A 19,869-nucleotide genomic window follows, 5' to 3' on the forward strand; every position below is an offset into this window, starting at 1 on the left:
CCACGCTTGGCTAATTTTTTGTATTTTTGGTAGAGACGGGGTTTCACTGTGTTAACCAGGATGGTCTCGATCTCCTGGCCTCGTGATCCGCCCACCTTGGCCTCCCAAAGTGCTGGGATTATAGGTGTGAGCCACTATGCCTGGCCATGCTTTCTAATCTTAATTGGCCAATAATAAGAGCCATTATTTAAGACCATCAGTGTAATAGTTACAAAAATTAGCCTGGCCACAAAACATTTAAGTCAGGGCAGGGGCAGGGGAGAAGTGCAGAGGGAGGAAAAAAATGTTAACCTGAACACAGAACAGGGAATTTTTAGTGCCAGAGGGATAAACCTGCAAAATTCCCTATTCCAATCCTCTTGAATTACAGATAAACAGAGACCTTAAGTGACTTGCAAAAGGTCACAGAGCTGGCCAGCAACAGGCAGCAGTACAAGGACGGACCACCCAAGTAACCACAAGCCCCGGGACTGAAGTCAGAGGTTGCCACGGAGGCGAAGTCACATAACACAAAACATGGGAATCCCCAAAATGTTAATTTGGTGTGTGGGTGTGTGTGGGTGTGTGTGTGTTAGGTAAATACAGAAGAATGAATGAATACTATTAAATCATGAGCTCTGCTTCTGTCAGACCCAGCAGCCTCATTTCTGTTACTAAAAGGGGACTCCATGATACAAACGGAAGAAAAATTATGCAGAAGGAAATTTAAAGAGATATGTATCAGAAAGAAAAAAAAAATCAGAAGAACAATTAATTGCATGGAAATACTTGCATGCCCTTTCTTTCTTTTTTTTTTTTTTTTTTTTTTTTTTTTTGCGATGGAGTCTCACTCTGTTGCCGAGGTTGGAGTGCAGTGGTGTGATCTCGGCTCGCTGCAACCTCCGCCTCCTGGGAGGTTGATTCAAGTGATTCTCCTGCCTCAGCCTCCTGAATAGCTGGGATTACAGGGTTGCACCAGCACACCTGGCTAATTTTTCTATTTTTAGAAGAGAGAGGGTTTCACCACGTTGGCCAGGCTGGTCCTGAACTCCTGATCTCAGGTGATCTGCCTGCCTCAGCCTCCCAAAGTGCCGGGATTACAGGCGTGAGCCACTGCGCCTGGCTAATAATTCCTGCTTCTAGGTGTTTTTAAAACAATTCTGACCTTTTGATACATTTTATATGTAGATCCCTCTCTGCCAGAACCGCCTGTACACATGAATTATCTCCAACATTCCTCAGATATTTCCAATGGGTTTGCATTGTCTGATTTCATTTTTTATTACTGAGGTCACCCAAATGACTTTAGTTCTATGAATTTACGAAGTCACTTGGGGTTTCAAACTATGTAAGGTTTCTCAAGTGCTTTAGACTGCCCAAGTACAGTCGAATACTGTCAATTTAGTTCTCCATCCTAAAATTACAAAAACCAGATAGTTCCAAATCATAAAAGTAGACTTGATCTTTCTAATGCTTCGTTCTGAGATAATAATATAACAGGACATGTGTGTGAACAAGTATCTAAAATTAAATTCCTTGGCAAAGATCTCTAAGAAAAATGTAAATTACTACTTACAAAGTATTCTATTCTGAAGCATACAATGCAAAATGACCCACGTAAAAGCAAAAATAGCAAACTATGAACAATTATAGAATCAAGTGGTGGGTTTATGGGTGTTCACTGTACAATTCTTTTGATTTTTCTATATTCTTGCAAATTTTCTTAATAAAATGTTGGGAGGAAAATATATGTACACACACACACACCCCCGCAATAAATCAATCCATAAAAAACTACATGCCTAGTCAAAAACTATGCAAAAATTGTCGCAAACCTGATTGTAATAAAAAACCTGAATATCCTAGACTGTATGTGTACACATGCATGCAAAGATATGTTATTGAGGGTTTCTGTTCCTATCCAGAGAAGAGCTGGAGAATATAAAATAAGATGGGGCACAGGAACACCTCCAGAATGAAAAGTTTGAGAGCCACTATCACATGACAAATTATTATTAATAAAAATAAGCGAATAGTGGAAACATCTCAGGCTTCAAAACCAGTAGATCTGAGGTAGCAGTTCACCTCTTCACAACTTAGAGGCTTCCTGAATCCCTTTTCCTTCATCATAAAGTGGGGTTGACAATCATAGTGCCTATCACAAATAAAAAATGTAAATAACATGTTCTAATCTATAAACAGCTATAAGAAAAACTGACATTAAAATATAAGTTCTAGGCCAGGTGCAGTGGTTCACACCTGTAATCCCAGCACTTTGGGAGGCCAAGGCAGGCAGACCACTTGAGGTCAGGAGTTCAAGACCAGCCTGGCCAACACAGTGAAATCCCATTTCTGCCCAAAAATTAGCCAGGCATGGTGGCATGCACCTGTAGTCCTAGCTATTCAGGAGGCTGAGGTGAGATAATCACTTGAACCCAGGAGGCAGAGGTTGCAATCAGCTGAGATTGCGCCACTGCACTTACTCCAGCCTGGGTGACAAAGTGAGACCGTGTCTCAAAAAAATAAAGGCCGGTGCAGTGGCTCATACTTGTAATCCCAGCACTTTGGGAGGCCAAGGCAGGCAGATCACGAGGTCAGGAGATCAAGACCATCCTAGCCAACACGGTGAAACCCCATCTCTACTAAAAAGTACAAAAAATAGCCAGGTGTGGCAGCATCCACCTGTAGTCTCAGCTACTCGGGAGGCTGAGGCAGGAGAATTGCTTGAACCCAGGAGGTGGAGGCTGCAGTGAGCCGAGATTGCACCAATGCACTCCAGCCTGGGCAACAGAGCAAGAGTCCATCTCTAAATAAATAAATAAATGTTCTAAAGTAATGTGAGCTCTCAGAAATAACCTCTCTGCTTAGAATTCAAAGAAGAAAACAATAAAAACTCCTTCCACATTCTTTACTTTTCAGGTCAAACACAGAATGCTTCTGACAGAACATCCGACCAAGCACCACTCCTTACTGCTAATCTATATATTCAAGAAAGAAAAAAATAAAAATAAAAGAATAACAATAATAAGTAGAGATTAAAAATATAAATTACTTTTACCCAGACAGGATTACAAAAGATTAAATAATCCCTCACAAATGTAAACATGCACCTTGGATGTAATTACATTACTGGGCAAAAACCTCGTCAATATTCATGTGCTGAAGAGGGCTTCCCCACACTGTTTCTGATGAAAAAGCGATACTTTAAATAATGTAGCCTGAAGGAACCCAGACCTTGAGAAATGCGATGGCAAAAATGTCCCAGATGAAGGCAATACTAGAAGAAAATGAGGTACACCAAGTATCTGCCCGAGAATCCTGTGATCCTCAGAAACATTACTGGGGGAGATGATTTTTCTCCCCATTGGATCGAAAGGCCCAAATTCAGGAAGTCTGTTTCTAAAACCAAAGGTTTCCAAATTTGCCCAGAGAATGCAGTGAGGGCAGATATGACTGGCCTTCATATCTAAACCAGGGGTGGTGTGAAGGTTTACCTTCCACGTGTGATGCTGAAAACCCATGCAAATGTACAACTGACGTACAATTCATTGGCTATTCAGACATTGTTCCTAAGAGGCTAGCAAAACAGCTCAGGGCCCACTATTTAGAGTCCCTCTGGCTTGACGTCAGATCCCGCTGTGTGACACTGGACACATCATTTAATTTCTCTGAGCCTCAGTTTCTTAATCTGCAAAATGGGAATAATTTTGTCTGCCTCCCAGGCTTATTGTAAGGATCACGTAAAATAATAGATGTAAATTGTTTAACATAAGGCCTACCTCTTAGAATGTTAATTCCACAAGGCAGGGATTTTGTTTAAATTGTTTACTGTTGAAAGTCCAGGACTTTAAGACGTGCCTGGCACATGGTGAATACCCAATAAATATATGTTAAGTAACTGCATGCATGAATGAATGAATTAACGAATGGGAGGTGACAGTGATGGTGGCAGTGGTGATAAATGTGAACGGAAGAACAGTGTTTGTTGCACTCTACGTCTCTGTGTCAGACGCCAAGCAATCCCTTTATTTAAAATAAGCCACTCCACATGCGATCACTGCCCATCAAGCAAAATTTTCAGAGTTTTTGCTTAAAGATCCCCCGCCATTCTCCATTAGCATTTCATATTCCAAGCTGGCATCTTCAACAAGGCAACACTGCAGTGCCACTGTGCTGGCGGCTGGCCACGTGCTCCTGCCTCCTGCTCTATGCTCCACGCTATGGAAGAAGCGCCAATACCTGCTGCTGTGAGTCAAGGTCTCACAGCCACAAAATCAGACAACCCAAACTTCTGCTCTGCCTAATGATTGTATACAGTCAAACGACAGCATTTCTCACAAATGCTGATGAAGAGAACCCACCAGTCTCGGTTAAAAAACTTTAATACAGTCATGTGCAGCATAGCAATGTCATAGCTGATGACAGACTGCGTATATGGTGGTTCCATATGATTATAATACCATATTTTTAACGTATCTTTTCTCTGTTTAGATATGTTTAGACACACAAATACTTCTCATTGTGTTACAACTGCCTACAGTATTGAATACAATCACATACCATACAGGTTTGTAGCCTAGAAGCAATAGGTTATGCCATATAGCCTAGGTGTGCAGTAGGCTGTACCATCTAGGTTCATGTAAGTACACTCCATGATGCTCACACAACAAGGAAATCACCTGACACTTTTCTCAGAACTTTCCCCATTGTCAAGTGATGCATGACTAGACTGCATATTAACTGATTCAGACAAACCCAGACAAATCCTAACTATAACAAACAAATGAGCAAAAAACACTGGTAAACATAGCGTTAATAACTTCCATGCTATTGCCTCACAACACTGTTATGAAGAAATGTCACTGGGCCTAAAAGTTCTGGTAATGTTCTTCTCCTACAATTGTTATGCATCATGTTTGTGAGCCTTATACCACACCATCATTAATTACTCAATGGCTATGTATTAAATGAAAGCAAAATGAAGAACAAAATAAATTTTTAACATTTTTAAAAGCAAACTGGAGATGTCTTCAAAATCAATGGTCAATTTTGAGAAAATTCAAAACGTAATACTAGCATGGTATGTATTGCTTTAAAGCCGTTACAAATCTAAATTCCCTAATATAAACTTTTTCTAAGTGTTTCAAAGGCATTAAATGCACAAATAAATTTTAATGCGTCAATTATCTTGGAAATGAGATATTTTATGATATATACATCATATATGGAGATGATATATAGATTATATATGATATATATAACATACATAGATGATATATATGATATATAACATACATAGATGATATATATATATGAGATATATATATAGAGAGAGAGAGAGAGAGAGACACGGAGTTTCGCTCTTGTTGCCCAGGCTGGAGTGCAGTGGCGCGATCTTGGCTCACCGCCACCTCCACCTCCCTGGTTCAAGCAATCCTCCTGCCTCAGCCTCCCAAGTAGCTGGGATTACAGGCATGTGCCACCATGCCCGACTAATTTTGCCTTTTTAGTAGAGACGGGTTTCTCCATATTGGTCAGGCTGGTCTCAAACTCCTGACCTCAGGTGATCAGCCTGCCTCAGCCTCCCAAAGTGCTGGGATTACAGGTATGAGCCACTGTGCCAGGCCTTATGGTATATTTATAAACTCCAAGTGTTACTTACATAACAAGCAAGCCCCAATAATATCACCAAATGATCAATTAATTACTTTCACAAGAATGTGCAAATATTAAGTGACATAAAAATGAAGATTTAAAACCAATTCTTCATAAAAGTTGTTCTTTTCCATTTTTACCACTTTTATTCAACAAAGTACTGGAAATCCTGGCCAGGGCAATTAGGCAAGAGAAAGAAATAAAAAGCATCCAAATTGGAAAGGAAGAAGTCAAATTACCCTTTTGTTCAAAGTAGCCTTTGTTCACACATGACATGGTTTTATATTTAGAAAAACCTAGACTCCACCAAAAACTGTTGGAACTGATAAATGAATCCAGCAAAATTGCAGGATACAAAATAAACATACAAAATCAGTAGCATTTATATAAGCCAACAGCGAACAATACGAAAATGAAATCAAGTAGGCAATCCCATTTACAATAGCTACAACGAATGTAAAATATCTAGGAAGCAATTTAACCAAAGAAGTAAAAGATTCATGCAATAAAAACTATAACACACTGATAAAATAGACCAAAGAGGACACATTAGAAAATGGAAAGATATTCCATGCTCACGAATTGGAAGAATTAATATTGTTAAAATGGCAATACTACCTAAAGCAATTTACAGATTCATTGCAATCCCTATCAAAATACCAATGACATTCCTCACAAAAATAGAAAAAAAAGATTTTAAACTTTATGTAAAACCACAAAAGAACCTGACTAGCCAAAGGTATAGATCAATAAGAACAAAGTTGCAGGCATCAAACTATACCCGACTTCAAAATTTACTGCAAAGCTCTAATAACCAAATGGGCATGGTACTGGCTTAAGAAAGAAAAAAAAAAAGCATACACCAGTGACCAGAACAGAGAATCCGGATATAAATCCACACATTTATAGCCAACTCATCTTTAACAAAGGCACCAAGAACATACAATGGGGAAAGGACAGTCTCTTCAACAAATTGTGCTGGGAAAACTGTTAACTGTAGGCAGAAGAATAAAATTAGACTCCATCTCTCACTATACACAATAAATAAGTCAAAATGGATTAAAGACTTAAATCTAAGACCTGAAAACATAAAATGGCTAGAAGAAAACATTTGGGAAATGCTCCAGGACATTGGCCTGGGTGATGATTTTCTGTCTAAGACCTCAAAAGCACAGGCATCAAAGCAGAAATCAACACATGGAATTACATCAAGCTAAAAAGCTCCTGCCAGCTAGGCACAGTGGCTCACGCCTATATTCCCAGCACTTTGGGAGGCCAAGGCAGGAGGATCACTTGAGGCCAGGTGTGTGAGGCCAGTGTGGGCAACAGGGTGGGACCTCTCTCCACAAAATTTTAAAAAGTGGCCGGCTCTGATGGTGAGTGCCTGTGTTCCCAGCTACCCAGGAGACTGAGATGGGAGGATGGCTTGAGCCCAGGAGCTTGAGGCTACAGTGAGCTGTGATCACACCAATGCACTCCAGTCAGGGTGACAGAAGAAGACCCCGTTTCAAAACAATAAAAATAAAAAGCTCTGCACAGAAAAGGGAACAATCAACAAACTAAAAAGACAACCCACAAAATGGGAGAAAATATCTGCAAACTACCTATCGGACAAGGGATTAATAACCATGATACATAAAGAGCTCAAACAACTCAATAGCAAAAAGCAAATAATTTGATTAAAAATGGGCAAAAGATCTGAACTGATATTTCTCAAAGGAAGACATACAAATGGCCAACAGGTACATAAAAAAACGCTCAGCATCACTAATCATCAGAGAAATAAAATGAGATATCATCTCACCCCAGTTAAAATGGCTTTTATAAAAATGACAGGCAATGACAGATGCTAGAGAGGATGTAGAGAGGATGTAGAGAAAGGGAAACCCTTGTACACTCTTGGTGGGAATGTGAATTAGTACAATCACTATGGAGAACGGTTTGGAGTTTCCTCAAAAAACTAAAAATAGAATTACCATATGATCCAGCAATCCCACTAGTGGGTATAGATCCAAAAGCAAGCAAGCCAATATATCAAAGAGGTATTTGCACTCCCATGTTTATTACAGCACTATTCACAATAGCCAAAATATATCAACCTAAGTACCCATCAAGAGATGAATGGGTCAAGAAAATGTGGTATATATACATAATGGATTATTATTCAGTCATAAAAAGAATGAAATCCTGTCATTTGCAGCACTGTGGGTGAAACTGGAGGTCATTATGTTAAGTGAAATAAGCCAAGCACAGAAAGATAAATATCACATATTCTCATATGTGGGAGATTTAAAACAAAAAGTAAGTCTAATGAAAGTAGAGAGTAGATTGGTGGTTGCCAGAGGCTGGGAAGGGTAGGAAGGAAAGGATGAAGACAGGTTGATTAATGGGTTCAAATATACTGTTTGATACAAGAAATAAAACCTAGTGTTAGATCAGTAGAGTGACTCTAGTTTACAATAATCTATTATAAGTTCCAAACTAGCTACAAAAGAATAGTTCTAATGTTTCTAACGTAAAGAAAATACAAATATTTAAGGTAATGGGTATCCCAATTACAGATTTGACCTTTACAAATTATATGAATGTGCTAAATTACCATTCATACTCCGAAACTATGTACATCTATTATGCACAATTTAAAAATCATTTTAAAAAACTTTTTCTTTAAAGTGACCTTTTTCTGTAGGTCATTACATCCAAATTAAATATACCTTAACAAACAACAATGGGTGATAATGTACACAATCCTAAGTTTTGAAATTAAATAGAATGCTTTATAAAGACTAACAGGTAATACTTTTATAAAAATGATAACATCTGTATTATTATGCTACCCAAAAAGAAACCTACAAAATGAGTTTTGGCTAAGGTAAAACAAAGTTTTTGGTAGAAAAAAAAATCCTTTAGGAAATATGCTTGTAAAATCCCGGCTTATAAATACTAGCTACTGGGTACATCTGTTTACAACATCTTTGAAGGGTTCTATTGGAATATTGAAGAAAGTGCAAGTAATCTGCTCAGATCTAATTGTAGTTAAAGTTATAATGTTATATTCAGCCTCTCAGTCAACTCCTAATATTTTCTTTTTATAGACTGAAGTAAAATTTTTCAAGTTGGAAGTTTCCTAATAAGTTTAATTCAGAGAATAATTGAATTCGAGTTCCAAAGAGACCAGAGAGGTCATCTATCTAGCCCAACCTTCCCTCTAATTTAGGAACCTCCTACAGCATCCTGACAGATGGAGCCACTTTCTTTTACCTAAATACATTGAGTGATGGAAAGTTCACAGATCCGTTAGGGGGCACATTCCATCGGTAAATAACCAGTTGATAGATGAGAACCCCTTCCAGCAACTTTAAATCAGTCATTCTAAAAATTCCACTAATTAGTCTTTCCACCATTATCAACACACATCCTACTCCTCTCTTCCACCCAACCACCCTACAAAAAACTGAAGTTAATTACCATGGATCTTCCCTGCTCTCTCTCTAGCCAAGCTCTTCTCTGCCTTCTGGCCTGTCTTCACGATGAAGCCAGAATCACTCTCATAAAGCAAAACAAAGCCAGATTCTGTTCGTACCTAAACATCAAAATGCACAAAGAACAGAGTCCTAAAACTTCAATCTGTGCCTTAATAGACACTGAGCCCACTCTCTCAGTTATATCCACTCAGAGTCAGCAAGGTTGCAGGTTCCATCCATTTGGGGCCATGAAGTCTAGGGCGGACTGGGGATCCACTGGAAAAAGCAGAATGGAACTTAGTTCCACAGATCACAGACGTGTGCAAATTACACACTGTCCCCATTTCACCAAGCCAGGAGGCCACAGTGGATGTTAGGGAAGGCAAAAAAGATATGCTGCCAGGCAACTCCTTCTCCATGCCCATGGAGAACTGAAGAAGAGGGAGGAAATGAGTCATATTCTAAGACAGAGGGAAAATTTAACTGTCCAGATTAGGGGTTACACTCAGATACCTTCAGAGCTATTTAAATGTATGAGCGAAGCCAGGCATGGTGGCTCATGCCTGTAATCCCAGCACTTTGGGAGGCTGAGGCAGGCGGATCACTTGAGCTCAGGAATTCAAGACCAGCCTGGGCAACATCGTAAAACCTCATCTCTACAAAAAAAACAAAAAAAACAAAAACATAGATACAGATAGAGATATAGATATATAAGCTAGATATGGTGGGGCATGCCTGTAGTCCCAGCTGCTCAGGAGGCTGAGGCAGGCAGCTCGCTTGGATCCAGGAGGTTGAAGCTGCAGTGAGCTGAGACAGCACCACTGTACCCTAGCCTGGGTAACAGAGTGAGACCCCGTCTCAAAAAAAAAAAAAAAAGTGTGAGTGAAGCAGGCCTGACTGAGTCATGTAGTCTTAAGACAAAAACTACTTGTTTGCAAGTTAGACTTCTACAAGTATACTTTGGCACACATACAAAAATACCCTCTTCTATTTTTTTTTTTTTTAAAGTTTGAAACTATGAAAATATCTTTAGTTTTACCACTACTACTGTGGACATTGATAAAATAACTGTTTCAGTTTTCTCCTAATTCTACTAAAAGAAAACAACTTAAGTAAATGAAAAATGACAACTGACATTTGATGATGGGAATACTGTGTAGAGTGGTGGGGACTGTGGCAGACCAGCCGATGCATGACCCAACCAAAAGGCCACCATCTACACAGCTTCAGCTACCCACTGCCAGCTGAGAAGGTAGAACCCAGTGTTGCCAGATAAACCCACATTTTGAAGAAACACTAAAAATTTGGCTTTTCTGTAAAATTCTTAGTTTTTAAATGCAGGCAATCAATTTAAATTTAGTTAACGCAGTGATCAGGGATACATTTTCTAGGCCAGACAAAGGTTATCCACAGCCCAGAACCAGCCCCAAACTCATCAGCTTGCAGCCTCTGCTGCAAATGACAAAATACAAACAGAAAAATTTTCAATCCTAAAAAAAATTTTAAATTAAAACAATAAGCAGTCCCAACTCCCTGACTTCAGAAGGCTAAATCCTAGGTTTCTGGGGGCATACAACCAACTTGGCCCAGGCAAGCAGATAATCAAGCATGAATTTGGAAACGGGGGCATCGACATACAAGCGTTGAAAAGGACTGCAGAGGCCATGTTGTCCGCCTTCCTGGTGCCTGGAGGAATCCTCTCTATAGAGCTCTTGATCTGCAGTCGACTAGCCGCCAGATACCACATCTGGCCCTGAGACACCCATTATTGCAAAGAGGCACCATCTCATCTTTCCACAGCTCTATAGGAAAGTGTTCCTCACGTGAAGCCCAAAGTGGCCTTTCCCTACTGATACCTGCAGGTCCTAGTGCTTCCTGCAGAGGCAGATCAGACACAGCATCCCTGCTTCCCCTGCTTCCCCTTACACACGACACCTGCTCAGACACTCCAAGGTCGGAAATGGCTTCCCTGCTCAGCTTACCACTTGCTAAGCTAAACCCACTCCCTTCACCATTTGGTACAGGACGCCATTTCCACACCTTCCCCAATGGCAATCACCTTCCTCTGGCTATCAATGTGCATCTTACATCTATGGTCTGGAGACAGGGAAAGAAGGACACTCAGGGTTATTCAGCACCTACATTGTGAGGTAAGCACCATGCCAGGAGTGTGACATACATTTTCATATTTAATTATCACAGCAGTCCTCTTTGAACTGTATTATTATCATTATTTTACAAATGAGGAAACTGAAGACAAGCAAAGTTTAGCAATTTACTGAAGGCCACAAAACAAGCACAACTGGAAAACTCAAACCACGTGTCTGTCTGATACCAAAAAGACAACTATATTGTTATACACACAGAAAATGGCACGTTTGCAAACAGTTTTATTGTCATTGTTACTTATTAAAAGTATAACTTATTATAAGCAAGTCTATTCTTTCTGGTGATCTCATGAATGGACTGTTGTTTTCAATGCAAAACAAATTCTCCATGCAAACAAAACAAATTTCAAACTTGTGTTACCATTTAATGACCAGTACCCATATGTGTGTGTGTGTGTGTGTGTGTGTGTGTGTGTGTGTGTGTGTGTGTATATATATATATATATTTTTTTTTTTTTTTTTTTTTTTTGAGACAGAGTTTCGTTCTTGTTACCAGGTTGGAGTGCAATGGCATGATCTTGGCTCACCACAACCTCCGCCTCCCAGGTACAAGCGATTCTCCTGCCTCAGCCTCCCAAGTACCTGGGATTACAGAGATGCGCCCCCACACCCGGCTAATTTTGTATTTTTAGTAGAGACTGGGTTTCTCCATGTTGGTCAGGCTGGTCTCGAACTCCTGACCCCAGGTGATTGGCCTGCCTCGGCCTCCCAAAGTGCTGGGATTACAGGTGTGAGCGCATCTACTATTTTTAAACCTAATTTGTATATTGAATATATAAATATCTGAGTATATACTAAGTAAAACAGCAGACATTTATATAACCCATATACTCACATACTTAATCATAATCATTCTACAAGGAAAATTGTATTACCCCCATTTTACATAAGAAGAAAGTGAAGCATTAAGAGGTTAAATAACCTACCCAGCTTGCATGGTAGCTCACACCTGTAATCCCAGTACTTTGGGAGGCTGAGGTAGGCAGATCACTTGAGCCCAGGAGATCGAGACCAGCCTGGGCAACACAGCAAGACCTCGTCTCTACAAATTATAAAAAAACTAGCTGGGCCTAGTGGCGCGGGCCTGTGGTCCCAACTACTCACGAGGCTGAAGTGGGAGGATTGCTTGATCCCGGGTGGTGGAGGTTGCAGTGAGCCAAGGTCACGTCACTGCACTCCAGCCTGGGCAACAGAGCAAGAAAAAAAATAGCAATAATAACCTACTCCAGGTCACTAGCGAGAAAATGTCAGAGATAGGATTCAAAGAACTCAGGCAGTCTGACTCCAAATAACTGTAGACCTTAGGCTTTCCAAATAGTGTATTTCAGCAGTAGTTTCGAACATTATTAAAGCATAAACACCTCTCCAAAGCTAATTAGATACTACTTTTGGATATTCCAATGTAGATGATAAAAGAAAAAAAAAAATGTCAACAGAAGCAAAGCTTACCAATTAGGATCAAAATTTCTCCCTTGAATATGTATTATATTTATAAATAAACCCAGAGATATTAGACCACTTCCTGTTTACATGTAATCTAATGTTAAACTTGATCATAATATGAGTGAGGAATTCACATTTCAAAAAAATGTTTAAACAGACAAATTAAACCTTTTAAATATCCTCCAGTGTGAATAAATATCTCACCATGTGACACTGAGCAATTTATACAATGAACCTCATTTAACTGTTCAACTCATACATTCAGACAAAACGTATCTGCTGTGCAGCAGATCCTCTTGTGGGCTCTGGACACAGGTGAGGAACCGGGCAGAGAAGGTTCCCGCCCTTGTGGAGCTTCTGCTCTAAGGAAGGCAGAGACAAGACAACAAGCTGATACACAAATATGCAAAGGAGAAAATGATCATTGAGGGACAAGGACTTTGCAGGGAACTAAGAGGGAGTGGCGTGGTAGCAGTGGCTCAGTGTTCTTTAGATTGGGTGGTTAGGGGTCCTTCAGAGGGAATACTTTGAGCTGAGACCCAAACAGCATGAAGCAGTCAGTCAAGGAGAGCTAGGGCAATCTAAATAAAACAGCAGAAGATTATGCCTGGGAAGCTTATGTTTATCTGAGTGTGCTTCAGCTAAGTACGCGTGAACTCCAGACACGGCAAACAGTCCGGGGAACTACCTGCCACCATTTCAAACGCCGCTGGGGAACTGTTGCGCTTTCCTGCTTTAGTACTTAACCTGCAACACCAACGCATCCAATTAGTAAAACACCTCAGTCGGAATGAAACAGCCTTAAGGTCACAGTTGGAATCTAACCTTTCCTCAATGGCTTCCTAAAATCTACGTCCCCTGAGCTTACCTGATCTTACAACTCCAATTAGAAATTATATGCTCTCTACGTTCTCAGGCAGGAGGTCCTATTTGGTTTGGAGTTTAAGTGTGTGCTCTATCGGTATGTGGCACATAAAAGGACGGAAACTAAAGCTTCCCAGGCTGCATCCTCTCCACCTAAGCTCCCACAGAGGCCTGGCATACCCGTTTTCCACACTGAGTGGGTCATCCAGCACATCCAATTAAAGTGCTTTTGTAATAATCTACTGAACTCTGGGACCCTGTTGCTTGCAGGAATCTCAATCATAAGCATTCGGCAAACCTACTTCGGCTTTCCCCACTCGACTTCTCATACAAAGTGCAATTAACAGAGCTACATGAGAATGTGGTGATTAAGCAAAGAAATATTGACTGACATATACTTTTAAAGCCTTTGAGATATATAAATGCCTCAAACTTACCCACAGAGGAAGTAGGGAGGACACTTAGATTCATTCATCCAGAATGAGTTGGCTGAAGGTATCCTTGTCATTCATACACGCAGCCCTGGCAAAATAAAACGAAAACACAGAGGCGGTGAGAAATAATTTTTCAAAGTCAGATTTTTATAATTAAAGCTCAGTTTCTCAGCATTCTGTTGTATCTTGGGCTTGATACAAGAAGGGAGAATCTGAAAGAGAAATCAAGAGTTAAGTGATTGATTATAAAGGAAATAAGGTCTTCCCACATCCTAACTGGAGAAGCAGATTTACTGCTTCATTCCATAATGTCATGACTGAACCATTTGAAGATAGAATGGATGGAGGGAGGGGAGAGAGAAATACATATAGATGATAAGTAGACAGACAGGAGCTGGATAGATGGATGGATGGACAGACGGATGGACAGATGGACGGACAGGTGGATGGATGATTGATTGTTAGACAGACCAGGCCTACTGTGACCAAGCCACTTCTTCAGATGCTAGAAATAAAGCAGTGAATAAGAGAGAAAATCTCACTCTCACTGAGCTTCATTCAAATAGAAATACACAGTTCAATAAATAAATAAGAAAAATATCCTAGAGTGATACAGGCAATGCAGAGTCAACAGGGCAATGAGATAGTCAGTGACAAGTGGCTAAATTAAACTGGAAGATTAGGAATTTGCTCTCTGAAATGACAACTAGCCTGAAATCTGAATGGTATTTGAACTTAGGGAAATGATCCCCCAGGCAGAGGGATCGGCTAAGAAACACCATGTCTTGAGCCATTATTATGGATTCTGGAGCAGAATCCAAGTGGGTAGTGCCAAAGGATCAGAATTTCATAACTTACTAAACAGGTGAGGCCAGGCACGGTGGCTCATGTCTATAATCCCAGCACTTTGGGAGGGCGAGGTGGGCGGATCACTTGAGGTTAGCAGTTTGAGACCACTCTGGCCAATATGGTGAAACTCCGTCTCTACTAAAAATACAAAAGTTAGCCAGGTGTGGTGGCTCACGCCTGTAGTTCCCACTGCTTGGGAGGCTGAGGCAGGAGAATTGCTTGAACCCAGGAGGCAGAGGTTGCAATGAGCTGAGATAGCGCCACTGCACTCCAGCCTGGGCAACAGAGAGACTCCATCCCCCCGCCCCCCCCAAAAAAGTGATTTCTGAGTCATCTCCTATTGTGGAGAATAATAATACTTTCTTCCTGTATTTGATATGCTACCTGGTTATATATTAAAATTCATAGACCATGAGTCAACACACCAGAAAGTACCTCTTTTTTTTTTTTTTCATTGTTTAAAAATGTGAAACAGACTGCTTTTAGAGTGAGACTTATCTTTTTAGAAGGCATGATATTAACTCTGTGATGTACACAAGATACTTTATGATGGCAATAATCATGTGTCCTTAACCCAGAATGCAGTCCTTGATAAAGAATGCAGACTTTAGGGCAGGGGTGTCCAATCTTTTGGCTTCCCTCCAGTCACATTGGAAGAGAAACTGTCCTGGGTGCCACCTAAAATATATCAACACTAATGACAGCTGATGAGCTTTTAAAAAAAAAAAAAATCACAAAAAACGTCTAATAAGGTTTAAAGAAATTTTACAAATTTGTGTTGGGCTGCACTTAAAGCCATCCTGGGCCGCAGGTGGCCCACAGGCCATGGGATGGACAAGCTGGCCTTAGAGCAAGGGGATTGAGACTGGAGTTCAAACCCCAGCCACTCCATGACCACCTGAGTGAGCTGAGCCCAGTTTATTTAGATTGTCTGAGCCTCTGATTTCTTCAACTATATAATGGAAATATGATCTACACTACAGGGTTATTCTAACTAAGTATTTAATGAAATAATGCACATAAAGTACTTAATTGCTTGAAACATGTGACATACTCAAAGTAGCAAAAAACCATAACTAGACTTTCACTGTAAATAGTCACTATTGAGAAAGGTTTGACGATCACAATGACTAACGCTATAGAAATACACCTATACGAGGGCCGGGCGCGGTGGCTCACGCCTGTAATCCCAGCACTTTGGGAGGCCGAGGCAGGCGGATCATCTCAGGTCAGGAGTTCAAGACCAGCCTGACCAACATGGAGAAACCCTGTCTCTACTAAAAATACAAAAAGTTAGCCGGGCGTGGTGGTGCATGCCTGTAATCCCAGCTACTCAGGAGGCTGAGTTAGGAGAATCACTTGAACCTGTGACGCGGAGGTTGCAGTGAGTGAGATCATGCCATTGCACTCCAGCCTGGGCAACAAGAGCAAAAGTACGTCTCAGAAAAAAAAAGACAGAAAAGAAAAAGAAATACACCTATACAACCTGGCATAGTAAAAAGAACAATGTTCACTTATAGGATACCAGGATTGGGGTGGACCTTTTAAAACCCACCCATTTCCTTCATTCTACAGGTGAGAATGTGAAGCTCAAAGAGGTAGCATGATTTGCCCAAGGGGACATAATTAGCTCGGAGAACATTTTCAGAAATTTGTTATATCTGGTCAAGAATGCCTACCTTATAGAATACATTCCATATTGATTTAAAACTTTTTAATTCACTTTGTCATTAACCCAGTATGGATACACTATTATTTATTTTATTTTATTTATTTTATTTTTTGAGACAGAGTCTCACTCTGTCACCCAGGCTGGAGTGTAATGGCGCAATCTCGGCTCGCTGCAACCTCTGCCTCGCAAGTTCAAGCGATTCTCCTGCCTCAGCCTCCCAAGTAGCTGGGATTACAGGCACCCACCACCACACCCAGCTAATTTTTGTATTTGTAGTAGAGACGGGATTTCACCATGTTGGCCAGGCTGGTCTCAAACTCCTAGGCTCAAGTGATCCACCTGTCTTGGCCTCCCAAAGTGCTGGGATTATAGGCGTGAGCCACCGCATCCAGCCGAAAAAACTATTTTCAAATGATAAGAATAGAAAACTGAATCAAGCTGCACTGGACTCTGTCTAAATACATCATACTGACAGTCTTTAAAAACCAAGAATTGTAATATTTTACTGATGGCCTCATAAATGATTATTTACTAACTGAAAACCATAAAATATAAGATCTGCCATATTTTAGTGTTTCCAATGATAATAATGTTGGCTCTCAAGCATCTGTTACATGACAGAACTTTCCACATATTCATTCCAAATACCACCCTATTTCATGTTTTTTGGTTTCTATGCCTTTACGTATACTGTTTCCTACAGGGAACGCCTCCCTGGAGAACTTCTAATTACCCCTCAAGACTCAGCTTAAGTGTCTCTTCTTCTGATCACCTACTTTCCTACCGCAAAACTCACAAGGTTATCGCTCCCTCCTTCACCTCAACACTCTTTCTGTTACAGGCAATTGCCTTGCAATTACTTCTTTTTCACTCATCTGTCTCCTTTACTAGAATTCACTTATCTTTCCCCTTTACTAGAACTGCTTTAAAAGTGAAGTATTTTGTTTCCCTGGTGTCTGACACAATTCCTTACTCATGGCTGCCTGATAAATGTGTTCATGAAATAACTGATTCATCCAATTGCTAATAAAACATGATTAAGATGTTGCGTGGCTTGCTTTTCCATCATATCACCGTAACTTGAGTTAAAGAGGAAGCTGAAGCTTAACTACTGGTCATTTTGGTGTTTTTTGTTGTTCGGTTTTTTTTGTTTTTTTGGGTCTTTTTGGTTTTTTTGAGATGGAGCCTCGCTCTGTTGCCCAGGCTGGAGTGCAGTGGCACGATCTCAGCTCACTGCAACCTCTGCCTCCCAGGTTCAAGCAATTCTCCTGCCTCAGCCTCCCGAGTAGCTGGGATTCAGTTGCCTGACACCACACTTGTCTAATTTTCGTATTTTTAGTAGAGATGGGGTTTTGCCATGTTGGTCAGGCTGGTCTCGAACTCCTGACCTCAGGTGATCCACCCGCCTCAGCCTTCCAAAGTGCTGGGATTACAGGCATGATCCACTGCGCCCGGCCAACTACTGGTCATTTTGGATGGAAATGATTTTAAGCAGGGTTATAGAATATTTAAGCTTAAATCACATTGACTTCATCCCTGTTCACTTTGCAGATGAAGAAAGTGAAGCCCAGTAAAGATCAAGTAGACCTCTCACGTAGACAGCGGGAAAGAGCTAAGACTACAACTCAGATCTCCAAACAGCTACATCAGCTCTGTTTCCAGCGTGACAAGTTACTGGTTCTAAGAATGCTCTTCCTTGGATCCCAGCGCCTTCCTCACGACCCTCTCTACTTTCTCCATGTGCTCTGGTGCCACGGGAACAATGAACCTTCATTGAGCTGGACTGCAATCCAGCAAGTGACTATTCTTTCAACAGTAGAGACTGGACTTCGCTGCCAGCGAAGGTCCTGTTTTAAGGGAGAATTCGCAGTGGGCCAGGACTGCAATATCCTGTAACCACAGAAAGCTCAAACAGGGCACCTTGAGCATGTGAGTCTGTGAGATCCAACGTGGTGCTAGGTAAACTGTATCTATAATAAAACTCAAGCAATGCTATGCTTTTGCTTATACAAAGAGTGCTTGTATCTCTCACAGCATATAGGTACCATGTGGGGACAGAGTCAACAATCAACAGATTGATGGCTCATGCTTTTATCAGCATGAAAACCAGCCAGTCCCGCAGCCTTGGAGCTGTCCGCTTGCACCATGACATCAGTGTAATTTTAATTTAACATGAACACACCTTACATTCTTTTCCCTTGAGCTTTGTGATGAAAAGTGGTTATATTTTTACAGTGCTAGGGATTCTGCCCCATGCCCTATTCAAAAGCTGAATATAATCCGGACCTTCAACTACATCACAAAGTTTGTTGTTGTTGTTTGTTTGTTTTAAGGCCACATCTCAGAAATACTACATGATTAGTCAATCTAGAAGCCTACTGCCAAGGACTGGGTGACGTTCAGAGTGCCCAAAGTTTATAAAACTTTCATTGCCAGGTGAACCACTGTGCAAGCCCACAGTTCTCGGCACAACTGTCAATGCAGGGCAATGAGAAACGGTGGGGAAGGCAAGAGAAAGTTACTACTTACCCTGTGCCCTTCAAACATGCCTCCCACCTCCACCCAAACTACATAAGTAGAATGTAGTTTACAGTAATTTACATAAGTAGAATAATTTACAAAAGTAGAATGTAGTTTTCAGTAAATGTAATTTTACTGAAAATTTTCTCTCAAACTCATGCCTTCTTCAAATAATATCTTCTTTGTAGCCACCATCTCCCTGAATTTAAAACATGTGTTAAAGTTGCTGGGTTTACTTTAGCCTCGTTATCAGCTAGGCAGCTTATCAATTCAGAGATTCAAGTCAATGTTTGTAAGAAAACAATACAGAAAGTGGGATGTTTTCCAGGACTGGGAGTGAGAAATGTAACTCCCATCTCCCCTAACCCCTCCTGTGACCCAGGTTTGTAGGATCTAACTGGGCCGTCCAGAGTCTCCATTTACAGGTGGATTACTAATTATCTCATCACTCAGGGCCCGTAGAGATTTCAGACATAATGAACAAACCATTCTGTGACTCTTATTCCAAGGCATTAGGTAAGAATACATCATAATGTGGTATGCCTTAAATAACAATTTTCACCAGCCTCTCACGTCCACACTAATGCACTGTTCCTGCACAAAGAACTAATGGAATCAGATGCTGCACTCAACAAAGGAAAATTGTAGAGTTACCCAGTAGACTATAGAATGGGAGAGAAGCTGCCATTCATGACAAAGGGATGACTAATTACAATGAAAACAGCAAGTTTCAGTCTATCCTCCCCAAAGGACAGACTTCTATACACATGGAGCACAGTATTTACTGTGTACTGTAAGCCAAGTTACAAAAAGACCCTTGT

General features: G+C 40.7%; 1 protein-coding gene across 3 annotated transcripts in view; it reads right to left on the reverse strand.

Annotated features, from left to right (window-relative positions):
* TIAM2 (TIAM Rac1 associated GEF 2) overlaps positions 1-19,869 on the reverse strand; it is a 273,384-nt gene that overhangs the window by 157,855 nt on the left and 95,660 nt on the right. For all 3 annotated transcript variants that reach the window (XM_050786779.1, XM_050786780.1, XM_050786782.1), the window contains exon 2: positions 14,011-14,095. The gene's annotated coding sequence lies outside the window, so the exon portion shown is untranslated. The remainder of the gene's footprint in view (positions 1-14,010; positions 14,096-19,869) is intronic.

This window comes from Macaca thibetana, chromosome 4, assembly GCF_024542745.1.
Source record: "Macaca thibetana thibetana isolate TM-01 chromosome 4, ASM2454274v1, whole genome shotgun sequence".
NCBI classification, from domain to species: Eukaryota; Metazoa; Chordata; class Mammalia; order Primates; family Cercopithecidae; genus Macaca; species Macaca thibetana.